Source organism: Festucalex cinctus, chromosome 3, assembly GCF_051991245.1.
Source record: "Festucalex cinctus isolate MCC-2025b chromosome 3, RoL_Fcin_1.0, whole genome shotgun sequence".
NCBI lineage: Eukaryota > Metazoa > Chordata > Actinopteri > Syngnathiformes > Syngnathidae > Festucalex > Festucalex cinctus.
Window position 1 is genome coordinate 23,929,905 of NC_135413.1, and position 12,720 is coordinate 23,942,624.

General features: G+C 39.9%; 2 long non-coding RNA genes across 2 annotated transcripts in view; one reads left to right on the forward strand and one right to left on the reverse strand.

Moving 5' to 3' along the window:
• The window catches only part of LOC144016145 (uncharacterized), a 73,630-nt gene that overhangs the window by 15,237 nt on the left and 45,673 nt on the right, over positions 1-12,720 (forward strand). The window lies entirely within an intron of this gene.
• LOC144016143 (uncharacterized) lies at positions 1,409-4,528 on the reverse strand. The gene is made up of 3 exons (XR_013282852.1): positions 4,218-4,528; positions 3,574-3,804; positions 1,409-3,297 (listed from the first exon to the last, which is right to left on the reverse strand). It is a non-coding gene; the product is annotated as an uncharacterized LOC144016143 (long non-coding RNA).

Below are 12,720 nucleotides of genomic sequence, written 5' to 3' on the forward strand. Positions count from 1 at the left end.
AAAGTATTAAGACATATAAAATTATTTGAAACACTATAATTGTGTAATTTTCTTTTTGACCAAACAAGATTAAACTCGTAATTTTAAAACAAAATACATAAATAGAACATAAATTTGAACAACTCAAAATTAGTATTAATAATATTTTATTTTTGTTTACGATTATGCTGATTTTGTAATTGTGGAGTGTAATAATTGAAATTGTAATTGATTAATCGCACAGCCCTATTACAAAACATTTTAACAGCAACCCTTTTTATTAACATAATTTCTTTTCATATACGAACCAAAAAAGGAAAACACTTGTTACCTAGCATCGACTTTTGGGCTAGGTTCAGTGAAAAAAATAACGAAATATATAAGATTCATGTATTAAATTTGGAAAAAGACAAAAGCAGACTACAGGAAAATACAAAGAAGAAGAAATATTTCTTGTAGAAGAAACTAGGCTATCGTTATCTAACTTATTTGGTAACGACATTGCGGTGACAAACTCTTCTTCCTGTCATTTTTTATTGTGGTGAATGACTTATGTGAGTCATAGTGAGTCATCAGTAAGGAACCATCAGCCCACTGGACACCGATTAACGCAACTGAACCAGAGTGAACTGCGGCACAGTGTGCAGGGTTTGGAATTTTTATTTTTTTTAATTTTTTGTAAGTGGTCATGAGTATTGCTGTGATCCAAATTGCTGGTGAAGGACATCATGGTCGAAGACCATTGAAGCAACTTTGTATTTATGACGCTGTAGAGTGAAAGCTGCAGCTGAATGGGTGGCAACAATGTGGAAATGTAAACCATTGGAGAAAAACAAACAACCAACAAGCTTGGTAATTTTTGGAACAATGAACCTCATACAATATATTTTGATTATAAACTATGTCCGGAACTAGTTAATTTTTAAATTTATATTAGTCACTGCCAGCCCAGCAAAAAAAAAAAAAAAAAAAAAAAAAAAATGCATCTTTTGACGTCTTTTTCCGTCAATGGCAGTGAATGAATTAGTTAACTGAATTTTGAACTAATTTGCATTTAAAAAAAAAAAAAAAAAAAACTTGGAAAATACTTCAGAGACATCGGACTATCAGCCCTATGCTGACATCAGAACGGAGGGAAAATACTTGTCTTTCTATGCACCCAAGCTTTAAAAAGACACGCACACACACATAGCACAACACTGCGCTATGTTTGAACCAAAAAGACACAAGGACAAGTTTTAATTTTTGAGTAAAAATGAATTATGCTGCTGTCACTTTGTTTAGAAGAGGAAGGATGTGAAATGAGCGGCGTAAGCTCGCCCGCCCGCATTTAAAAATGATTGATTAAGCTGACACCGGCTCTCGGGCGCAACACCACTCTATTTTTCTCCCTTATTATGTAAGGCTATATTTCAAATCAGGTTGTGCACTGGAGGAAGACACAAGAGACACAGCAGATAGGACACCCTTCAAATAAAAAGTTTTATCAGAGAACAGCCAAGGAGACTGATGAGCTTCCATTTTAATATAGGTCGCTTGCACATCGTAATGCATCATGGGAGTTTTTCCTTCGGGCGCCATATTGGGTGTCCGCCGGTTCACAAGGTACACTCGCGAGTTACACGGTAGAGCTTATCAACCTGATGTAATTTTCGCAGTATTTTCACGATTTACCGGAAGATCAAAAACAACGATACAGGCAGAAGGTGTCTCTGTGTGGCGGGATTGATCCTAATTACGTCCTGACCAAGGGTGATTTTTTTTTTGACGGAGAAAGCTTGCTGGCCAAATGTGACTTCTCTGGACATTTTTCACTACCTCGTGTTGACAACATGCTCCATAACACGCCAACAAATCCCTGGAGGCTTACAATTATTTTGTAAGCGGGTGGATACAGAGTGTAAACTTTAACATCGCATCAGAAGAAACGGTTGCTGTTGCACGTAAGTAAACCACATGGTGTTGGTAATTCTGCACACAAAAATGTTGATTTGTTCTCAGGCTTCCTGTTATCATTGTGTTTACATGCACAGCTAGGTTTACCTGATGTGGTTTTTCTAACAATTTTATAACAGGCAAATATGGCAGAGCGTATAAGAATAAAAAGTAACTATGCACAGCCTCCCCGTGGCTTAATTAAATTTAATGCTACCCTTTCACTAGTTACATGTTACTTAATCAACTTATTCTAAATGGTTAAGGTTAACCACTCTCAGAGGACGTATTTTTAGTTTCAGTTTCCAGTACAATAAAACGTGTTCATGGTAACTACTGAGCATACTGACAGCTTTTCTTATGATCTCACGGTTAAGGAGGCTGTCACAACACCCAATTTCTGTCTGGTGCCAGATGGCAACAATTCCCATCACTTGTCACGACAACACCAATAGTATTACCAGGTATGTATGGCTTTACTTTTTGTAGTTTCTTATTTAATTCTATGTTTCATATTTTCATTACAATGTTTGTAATATTTTCAGATTCAGGCACAGATGAGTTTAACTGGACGGGACTTCTGCGACTTTGTGGTGTGGACAAAGTGTGATTGAGCGAGTCCACCCAGATCGCTCGTTTTGGCCAGTTGGAAAAGCCAGAGTTTTTTTTCCCCAAAATCCCCTCCTTACCTGAACTGCTCGGGAGAGCATTTACTAGATCAGCAGTGGACTTCCAGTGTACCTGCTCAGCCGCTGTCACCTACCACTTGCTCATGTACTTCAAAGATGCGGAATAAAGTAGTTTTTTGTGCTGCAGCAGATTGTAAAATCAAATGATATCACTTGAAGTGTGCCAATCTAGACTTCCAAAAGGACAGTGGTTTTGTGACAAGTGTGAAACAAGGATTATTGGGAAAACTGTAACACAGTACTGGTACTTGTCTTACATTAAACAAATTTAAAAGAGAGCAACTTTTTCCTCTGTACATAGCATAATGAAAGTCATTGCGTACCCCATCAACATTACATCATACCGTCATCTCAGGATGGTAGGCACCTGTGCTAAAATAAACTACATTAATTAACAGTTCAATTTTTAACCCTGAAATTACTACATCTAATCATTATTCACTTCATTTTTGTGCTTTTAGAAATAATAGAGATTTATGCCATTACTTTAAGAGGGACCATATTGCACATTGAGTCAAATCCTGTCATTTGTATTATGTATAGCTTTGTAAACAAACCCAACAATAGAATTTGTATAAACGCTGCCTTTATTAGCGCCAAACAAACAGTCGCATGTTGTCCTGCTCCAATGCTTTGATGCTCGCCTTCGTTTCCATCATGTCATTGGCAATCAAGTCTGTGTGGCATGAGATCCCTAAAGAAAAAAATAAAGAAAAAAAAATCACAAAAAAATACGGTACCAGTAATAGGTTTAATATAGTAAAGTAGTATAGTTTTTTTGTCAGTGTAAAAGAAATGTACACATTTTGTTGCATTTTTTAATGTATGAACATTGCTACAGGCAAATACTTATTTCTATAAACACTTCCAAATGTCTCTAAAATATAAGGTGCGTGTACACACACAAACAAAAACACATACATTCACTCATGCATACAATATATCATGTAATGAATTCTGAGTGGCATACCAGAGTCAATGATGTCAGCAGTACTTGAGGGTACAGGTTACTGGAGCCATCTGGCTGCATAACTGCAACAATCTCTGCCACTTCGAGTCGTCTTTTCTTTGCTTGTCTCTCCTGTGCACGTTCATATCTTGGCACCGACTGGGCTGAGACATAGATGTTGTAACTTGGGACCCAACTTTAATGTTGGAGCCCAGTCGGGATGATTGGACAGAAAAACGGGCGCAGGGCGACCTGTTAAAATAAACAAATATATAAACAAATAAAATATGGAAAGACTGGTTATTTTACCGCAGTAGGGTGGCCGTGAATAAGTTCTTTAGCATGATGTGTAGGCTACCGGGGCTCTGTTTTCTTGCATCAGCCCCTTCTGTCTCTTTTTTTCCCAAGTTTACATTTTGCCACCAAAAAACATGTTATCGGCATTAAAAGCCCAAGACTAATCAATCCAATTTCAGCAGTAAACACTTTGCACTAGCACTACTTGGGTGAAAATGTTCGATGTTAGCTTTCGGCTAACGTCCGCTAGCCAGCTTGTACTACCGAACTTGCTTGCTCATGAATCCAAAACATAAGCAACTTGCCCATATATGGGCGGTCGAAACGTTATTAATCCTCATGCATTAAATAAAGGTAAACAAGCTTACCGCTCACAAAGTGATCGCTGCACACACGAGCCCAAAGTAACGACTTCCCTCCGGAGTCCGCACTCCTCTGTCTCCAGGCCCTGGTTCCTAATTATTTTCGGAATTCGGAAAAAAGACCGACCATTTTCCCCCTTGGCTTTGTTCGAACAGCCAACGATACAGCAACAATGTACCATTTTAAACGCAGAAAACAAACGTGATAGATACGTGTTAGACCGAATCGCTACGTAAATGGAGGCCACCCAGCATGGCGACTACGAGAAATCCGAGGCGGAAGTGACGACATGTGCAAGCGACCTATTGTCTGGTGAGTTTCAGTAGAAGGAACAAAATAAAGGACTCTCAAAATAAGTTGGAGCACAAGCACAGTATGCATAGTGAAACAAATAATATTCCCTGGGATTGTACTATTTAGGGTTGCGTAAATTGATGACAACTTTGCACTTTTTGTTGCTAGGTTGAGCAATGTTTCAAAGTGGCCGTTTTATTTACCCTCCAAAAACACCTTGCAACAAATTTAGGTATTTTACTGTTGAAAATGTAAGCGAACGTAACAGGGAATGCGGGAGGAAGCCGCCATACCGGTAGCCTGGTAACCATGCCATAGCCATATGCTAACCACTAGCTCACCATGCTCCCTGAATATTAGCATATGTTACTGAATACATTTTGCAGCCAACAGTTTGGCCCAACAACAGTTTTCACCTCCCAGGAACTACAATAAAGCAAGAAAAGTTGAATTAACTCAAGCAAAACCGGTTTTAATGTCTCTAAATTTCATTCAAACTGGTGTTAGCAAAACTAGCAAGTTAATGTCAACATTAGCTAGCATTTGCTGGGAATTACACGGGGGGAAAATGAATTAACTGAAGTAAAATTTGCGCTTATGTTTCATATTTTATTTCAAGCTGGTGTTAGCAAAAACTAGCAACCTAATGTTAGCGGTATCTTGTGTTTCCCGGGAATGCAACACCACAAAGTTGCATCAAGTGAAGTGAAACTAGCGCTAATGTCTCTGTTGTGTACTGAGAGGGTTGGAACCCAAAACGCAGACATAAATAAGATTTTATCTATTTATTCACATTGTGAGGCAGAAACTAAGAGAGCTGTACTCAGGAACAGTTGAGCAATAATCCGGCAAAACACACACACAATTCTCAGACCCTTAAATAGACAGTCAATCAATCCCATTGGTTGTGGCTAGACATGTGAGTACTAGTACTGACATGGAATTCTCTGATTAACTGTTGACTCCGTAAATACAGATAGTTCCTGACATCAACAAACATCATATAGCATAAAAGATCCTTGACATCACCATATAGCCTAAAACTAATTGAAACTGGATGCTGTTACATCAATACCAAAACAGAGGCGTAACAGGTCGTGAACTCTGGTGCACGGTCATGAACTCTACTCAAACTTAACCCAGGCGTGACCCCAGACATGAGACAAGACCCAAACATTACTGCTGCATGACTTGAGTCATGACAGTCTCTAATTTTATAGTGTTAGCAAAACTAGCAAGCTAATGTCAACATTAGCTTGTATTTCCTGGGAAATGTAACAAAACAAAATTGAATGAACTGAAGTGAAATTAGCGTTAATGTCGCTAATTGTATTTCAAGCTGGTGTTAGTAAAACTATACCAACTGTTTACATAAAGCAATCTTTATTTAATCCAAACTGACAATCAGGCTAAGTCACATGATTCAAGCTGTTAATCTTTATTTGCTTTTCCTCAGAACAAACATGTTCTCAAATTTAAGATGTGGTTCCGATGTAATATTAAAAAGATGCAACTCTGTAAAATGAAATAGACCGTCGTGCGTGTTAGATTTACATTAGGAGTGAAGGAAGCATTTTTTATTTTTTTTTTAAAGAAGTATGCAAATTATTTCAACAAGAATGTGGTGGCATAGCCTTACAAATCGGACATCAGTGGCCCGAACCCTGCGAACGCGTGTCTCGGCGAGCAGTGCCGAGTTCCGCAGTGTAATGAAAGAGACATATAAATGACCTCTCACTTATTCATGCGTCGGAAATGAAGAGGCACAGTCACATTTGGAAAAAGTTGACAGAATAAAGAGACATCGTTGGGGAAATGATTGTATTTATGATTTGACTCTGACAGAGGAACGTGTCGAGAGGGAGGCTGAGTGAAATGTCGGTGACAGTTCAAAGGGTTAAACGTTGTGATGTATGGCAACATACTCCTGTTACATGGTTGAGCCTTTAAGAGTCTGAGTGAGCCTTTTGGGTGCAGGCCTGCAGTGCATGAGAGTGCGATAGTCATTGCTGTCATTTGAGGAGGAACAAGTGCACACTATCACACATTGTGCATATCAATGTCGAAGAATGCTGTGCAGTTTTTTTTTTGTTTTTTTTAATGATGTTTAGTGAATGTTTAAAAAAATATATTTTTTTTTTGTGTGCACTTTGTAGTCTTACCACCGAGAGACTTGGCTCTCAATAGCACCACCTAGCTGCAACCTGAGCACAGTGGATCACCACGGTTAAAGCACAGCATAACGTATGCCCAGAAATGAATGACTACAAACTGGACCAACTGCTAATTTTCTCAATATTTTACTCTTTTAGTCTATAGGCAACTATAGCCATGTTTTTATACTATTTACCTAATGTATTTTAAGATCTCTAAACATATATATGGGCAGACTGCAAGAAAATGGACACAAAAATATTGAAGAGTGTAAATGTACTGATCCTTCAATGTAAACAATTCCCATTTAAATAAATAAATAAATTAATAAATAAATTAATAAATAAATTAATTAATAAATTAATTAATTAATTAATTAACAAACTTATCATGTCACACGTTCAATAAACATGCCCAAAGATGTACATTATAAAATGCCACCTTTTGTAAACCCTTAACTCATTCACTCCCAGCCATTTTCACAGAAGCAATCCCGTTCGCTCCCCAGGCTGTTTTACTGGGTTTTGACTGATTTTGCAAGGCCCACAGAATATTGTGTTCAATTGCTATAAAAACATGGAACCTACCAAAAGAAAGATTAAAGTCTCTTCTTTCATCAGGAAAAAAAATATGTTTCTATCTTTTTCCGTTTTGCAGCAATAAGCATTAGAAGAGAGCTAAGTTTCATCAGTTTTCACAAATCTATTTAAAATTGTAAGTAATTGAGCTTTTTTTTCTACATGGCCCTGGTTGATCTCCTTTGCTCTGCTGCCACCTGTTGGCCGTTTGTGTAATAACTACCATTTCTGTAACCGTTCTTTGCAGTTGAGAGACTGCATCAAAGCCTTCTGTATGCTCTAGCATAAAAAACAAACAAACAAACGTATAAATACGTCTTTGGGACACTTACAACATTAAAAAAAACGTATTTACACGTTATTGAGTTAAAAGCATGATTACAGCAAATGACGTTCAATAATTTTCAGCAAAAACGAGGCTGTTGCTGAAATACTTCCTGTTTTGTTCTTCTTCAAATTTACATGCTCAAACTAAGTGTGCCACCATCTTGTGGTGCAATGTGTAATTACACCCTACGAATGATGGGCTAACCTTGAATGGAGGTTTACTATATATATATATAATAAAATAAAATAAAAAATAACTTTCGGTGCCACTGCAGCAAACCCCACATGCAAAATAATATTAAATAAGAAGTCGAGATTAACGTCCGGGTGAGGAATCGTTGAAGTCAAGGCTGGAATTGACTCGTGATGGTGCGCGAGTGGAGTTCATATGACTTGCGAGCAGGATGATTTTCTCTGTTAAAAACGGGGAGGTGAAAAATGGCGTGGTTATTGGTGCCTGACAGAAGTTAAGAGCTTTTCCCCGAGGCCCGATGTCGTCTTCCCCCCGCTGACCGCAAGGCAGCCTTCTGCTGCTGCTGCATCCTCTCTCACCTTGCCAGCTCGCTCTCACGTTACCGCCAGCCATCCTAACTTCGGCTTCTCGCTCATTTGAGGACTCTTGTTCTGGTATTTGCGTTCCACTTTCACAAATTCGTCTGAAAAGTCTGACAAAAGTTGAATTCTGAGACGGGGTAGCAAAGAGGCAGGTAAATTGAGAGCAAGGTCGAGTTTTTTTTTTTGTAGTTGTGTAATTAGTAGCGTTATTACAGCCTGGTTCTAAGACTTACCAGAGGATCCTGTGTGGCACAAGCACGTCCCACAGGAAGACATCAAAGCAGTGTCTGGGGAAGGAAGATCTCTATTAGAGCTGGAGAGGAGAGTGGGGGGAAAACAATCCCACATTCACAACACAGTATTTCAGACAGAGGCGAAACTTGACGAGACAGAGACGTCACTTTAGCTGGAACACAACTCTTGTCTGTTTTGCTCATTACTCGACTTCGACCCTGCAGGTGTTCACACTTTTAATTGGATTATACTGTACATGGAGAAATATTTCAAAATTCAAAAGCGTGTCTTGGGTTGGACTCCACCATTGCAAACTGCCTGTCAAGTGAAAATAAAAACGGATTTATTTCCATTTATATTTATTTTTTTAGATATAATTTTGGAATTATATTTTTTTTATATTCATTTTTATTTTCACTTTTAAACATTTATTTATTTATTTAGTCATTTATTTATTTCGAATTTTGGCAGTTTTGGTCCTCCATAGGAAACAACAATTAATCGCCCCGGACAGCGGGGAGACAAGAAATTAAATACACATACACTAATTGACAATTAGACACAGCTGGGAAAAGAAAGTTGGCAGAGGATGCTGATTGGTTGACACATGAGGAAGGGCAGGCAAACACAGGTGGACATGACAATGCTTGACAAGATTCGGGAGGCACACAAGGACAACAAAACAAAACACAGATCATGACTGAAACTTAAAGAAACATGAGGATAAATTCAAACAAAACCCACTCCAAACCAAGACAGATTCAAAAGATCAAGATTGTTATCAGGGTAGTGCAAAACCTGCTGATGAGCTGAATCAGGTGTGTTGGAGGAGGGAAATATCCAAGATATGCAGGATAGGATCCCTTGATGATTGATCAATTAAGGTGGATAAAACTCAAAATATTGAATATTTGATATTAAAACAGAAAGAACATGTTGATTTCATCACATTTGTTTATTAAATTCTACTGGTGGCTCGGTCGGGGTGGCATCAGCGATTTTGTGGGACATCGGACCCTCATTACCCCGGGTTTTCACTGGATGCGGTTGCGGTGCGGTTGCGGTGCGGTCCGGCGACGCAAGCAATTAGATTCCATTCATTCGAATGGTGCAGTTTACACCGCTTGCGGGTGCGTTGCGTGTCGACTGCGGAAGGCCTGCGGCGTGCCGCAAGCCTTCCGCAAGGATAGACCTATTTTCTATTTTTGCCGGACGCCGCAGCGGTAGGCCTCCGGCAAATGGCAAGCTAGCACAAAACACATCGAGCGGGACAGGAAGACCGAGGCAGTTTCAAAATAAATTTCCGGTTACCTTTCAGAATAAAATACTCGCCAGCTCCTATTTCGCAAGTTTTTCAGCAAAACGTGACGTGGGCGTCGCCGGGCCATGTGCTCATTCACGGTTTAGACACCAGCGAACATGGACGAGGAGAGGTTTATATTGGAGGTGGAAAACCACAAAATAATATATGACACGGCACATCCTTTTTATAAGGACTGTAATGTATTGTGAGTTTGATGTTCGCGATTGCTTGTTGTGCCCGTCTCGCTTGCCGTACTGAGCGGCAGCCGGACGGGGAAGACAGAAATAAAGAGTGGACCCGCACTGACCCGACTCTCGTTATTAATATACTTTACAAGGACAACCAAAAAAAGGATGCTGCATGGAATCTCATATCTTTCTGCTTCTCTGTTGAGCAGACTTTCTGTATGTTTGTCGTTGTGAAATGCCACATGATCGCGCGCGCGCGGTCCCGCGAGACACGTTGGGAAGTGGGCGGCGACGGAGCTGCCGGACCGCAGCTGTGCGGAGCCGGTGTGGATTGACAAAAAAATTGACCCGTCCGGAGCACGCAGTCAAGACGCACCGCACCGCAACCGCACCGCAACCGCATCCAGTGAAAACCCGGGGTTAGGATCTCATTAGATCGTTAAAGTAATTGTACATCTTCATTTCAACGAACATCATTCGTATATTTGTATCATTGCAGCAAACATGACTCGGACTCATCAGTCAACAAAAGCGTCGTCTGCGATCTCTCGCCGCGTGCGCTGATGAAAACAAGACGGCGGCGCTCCGGCTGCCTCTCTGATCCTCTCTGACAATACTCGCCAATCCGACGTCGCTGTGCGGTCTCTGATGTTGGGCGGCTGCTAATTTAGCCTTTAGCTCCGCGGTACGGTAAATCACAACACTCAGGAAGACAAATGTCAGAACACATGTTGCCAGGCTGCCTTTTGAGCACAAGATTCCTTTAATTGGGTGTGCAGGGACCGGGTCCAATCCCAAGCAGCCTCCTCTTCGTCTTCCTCCTTCCTCGTTCTCTGGCTCGTCGCCGCTCTCGAGTCGACGCCACTAACAAAAGGCAGCGCGAGATGAAAAAGACGGCGCCGAGCCGTCCTTACTTTGTGCCATTATAGAACACACGCACCAGGGGTAAAGAGGTATGATGCTGAACATCAAGGAGAGCTTTATATAACTCGCCTCGTTTCATGTTTATTTTACTTCTTCAAGCCACCATGGCTGATTGACACCGCTCGCTGTCATAACAACCGCTCCGACCGCCCTAAAGAATACAGCCATAGCTTCTGGATATATTTGTCTGACTTTAGGAAAATGTGTAAAGAATCAAAATTGCTCTCCAAAGTATGCTGGGTGTCATCTCATCATCAGTGTTATGATTTCCACCCTTCGCCTTTTCCCCGCTCTCACACACACACATACATACTGTGAACTTCAGCAGAGGGAATAGAGATCATAAAGAATAGATATTCAAAGGCTCCGACACAAAAAGACTTTCCTCAAAGCCCTCTCTCGCATTGCGTCGCTCTCTCTGGAACCCGCTGGCTTCGCCAGGCTTGAATTGTCCACACAGAGGAGTCACGGGGCTCAAGTCGAAAGAAGTCATTTTTGTTCCCTTAAATAGCATTGTTCACAATTTACATGTCATAAACCTTGGAGCAGCATGCTTTTTTCATCATTTCATATTTGAATACGGAAGCGGTTTAGCTAACACTCGAGTGCTCGAACCTCCTTGATGCTGTCACTCAAACAGACGAATGTAACATTATCTCAATTATGACTGGGTCCCTGTCAGGGAGGTAACAAAGAACAAGGGATGGCTGGTCTTCTCCTGCGGGTGGGCGGTTGTCCCGGGGGCCCCTTGGCCCCTGGGAGCTGAGGCTCGCTTTAGGCTGTAAGGAGCGGGCAGCGATCACTGTGGGCCGGCAGTCTCTGGGATGACATTCCTCCCATCATACCTCTCTGTGGATGAACTCCTCCTGGGTGCCTTTCCTCACAGGGTTCTTCTGTGCCCCGCCATGTTGAGGTTTGCGTGTGTGGTCTGTGGGTACGATCATGGGAATATGGGGGGGAGGGGTGGCTTTTTCTTTTGATTGTATTATGGATGTTTTAATTGTTCACCTTTTGAATGTCTGAAAGGTGCTATATAAATAAAGTTTGATTTGATTTGAACATTCACACGCTCAGGGTGTAAATTGCTACCAGGGTATGATTGTGTTGGTGTTTAATAGAAGATAATAAATTCTGAGTACTTATCCACTCAATTAAATGTACATCCAACTTGAGAGGATTAATACCAACAAAAATAAATCAATTTAAAAAAAAAAAATCAAAAAAATCAAAAAAATCTGGGTTGCGGCATTACTCGATTAATCGATAGTATAAATGAGTTTTAAAAAATTCGATAGTGAGCGCACTACTGTCGACAAATATGATTTGGTGCATGTCCATCATCTCGTCCCCAGTTCACAAATATTTTTGTTCCCATTAAATAAATCTACTTAAAATCACAATTAAAATCATCCCAAAAGGCTCACACATTAAATTAAATACCAAAGACTAAAACAAGGGACATTTTTGCTGCAATTTTAGTTAGTTTTGTAAACATAAAATGTATTTTCAGTTTTTGTTTTTATTTTATTTCGTGAACGTAATTGTTTTTTGTATTTTAGTTTTACTTTTTCCGTTAGTTTTAGTTAACTAAAATAACATTGTTCTGAACACAGCCACATACACAGCTATAAGAGGGTGTGCACACTTACGCAACCACATAATCTCAGTTTTTTGTTTTTATAATTTTTTTTTTTTAACTTAAACAGCATAATGGTAACATTAATAATTTATCTTTTTTTATGGCACAAAACCTGGCATTTGAACAGGGGTGTGTACACTTTTTCCATCCACTGTAAATGTCATCGTCAAAGACTCATGAGTAATGGCACTTCAGAAATCGTTTGGTGCTTAACTTGATGACAATGTGCAAAACATAAAACTCTTTTGTGAAACGGAACAGATTTAATGACATGAGTTCAACTTTTTCGTTTTTGTAAAATGCAACGTCAAT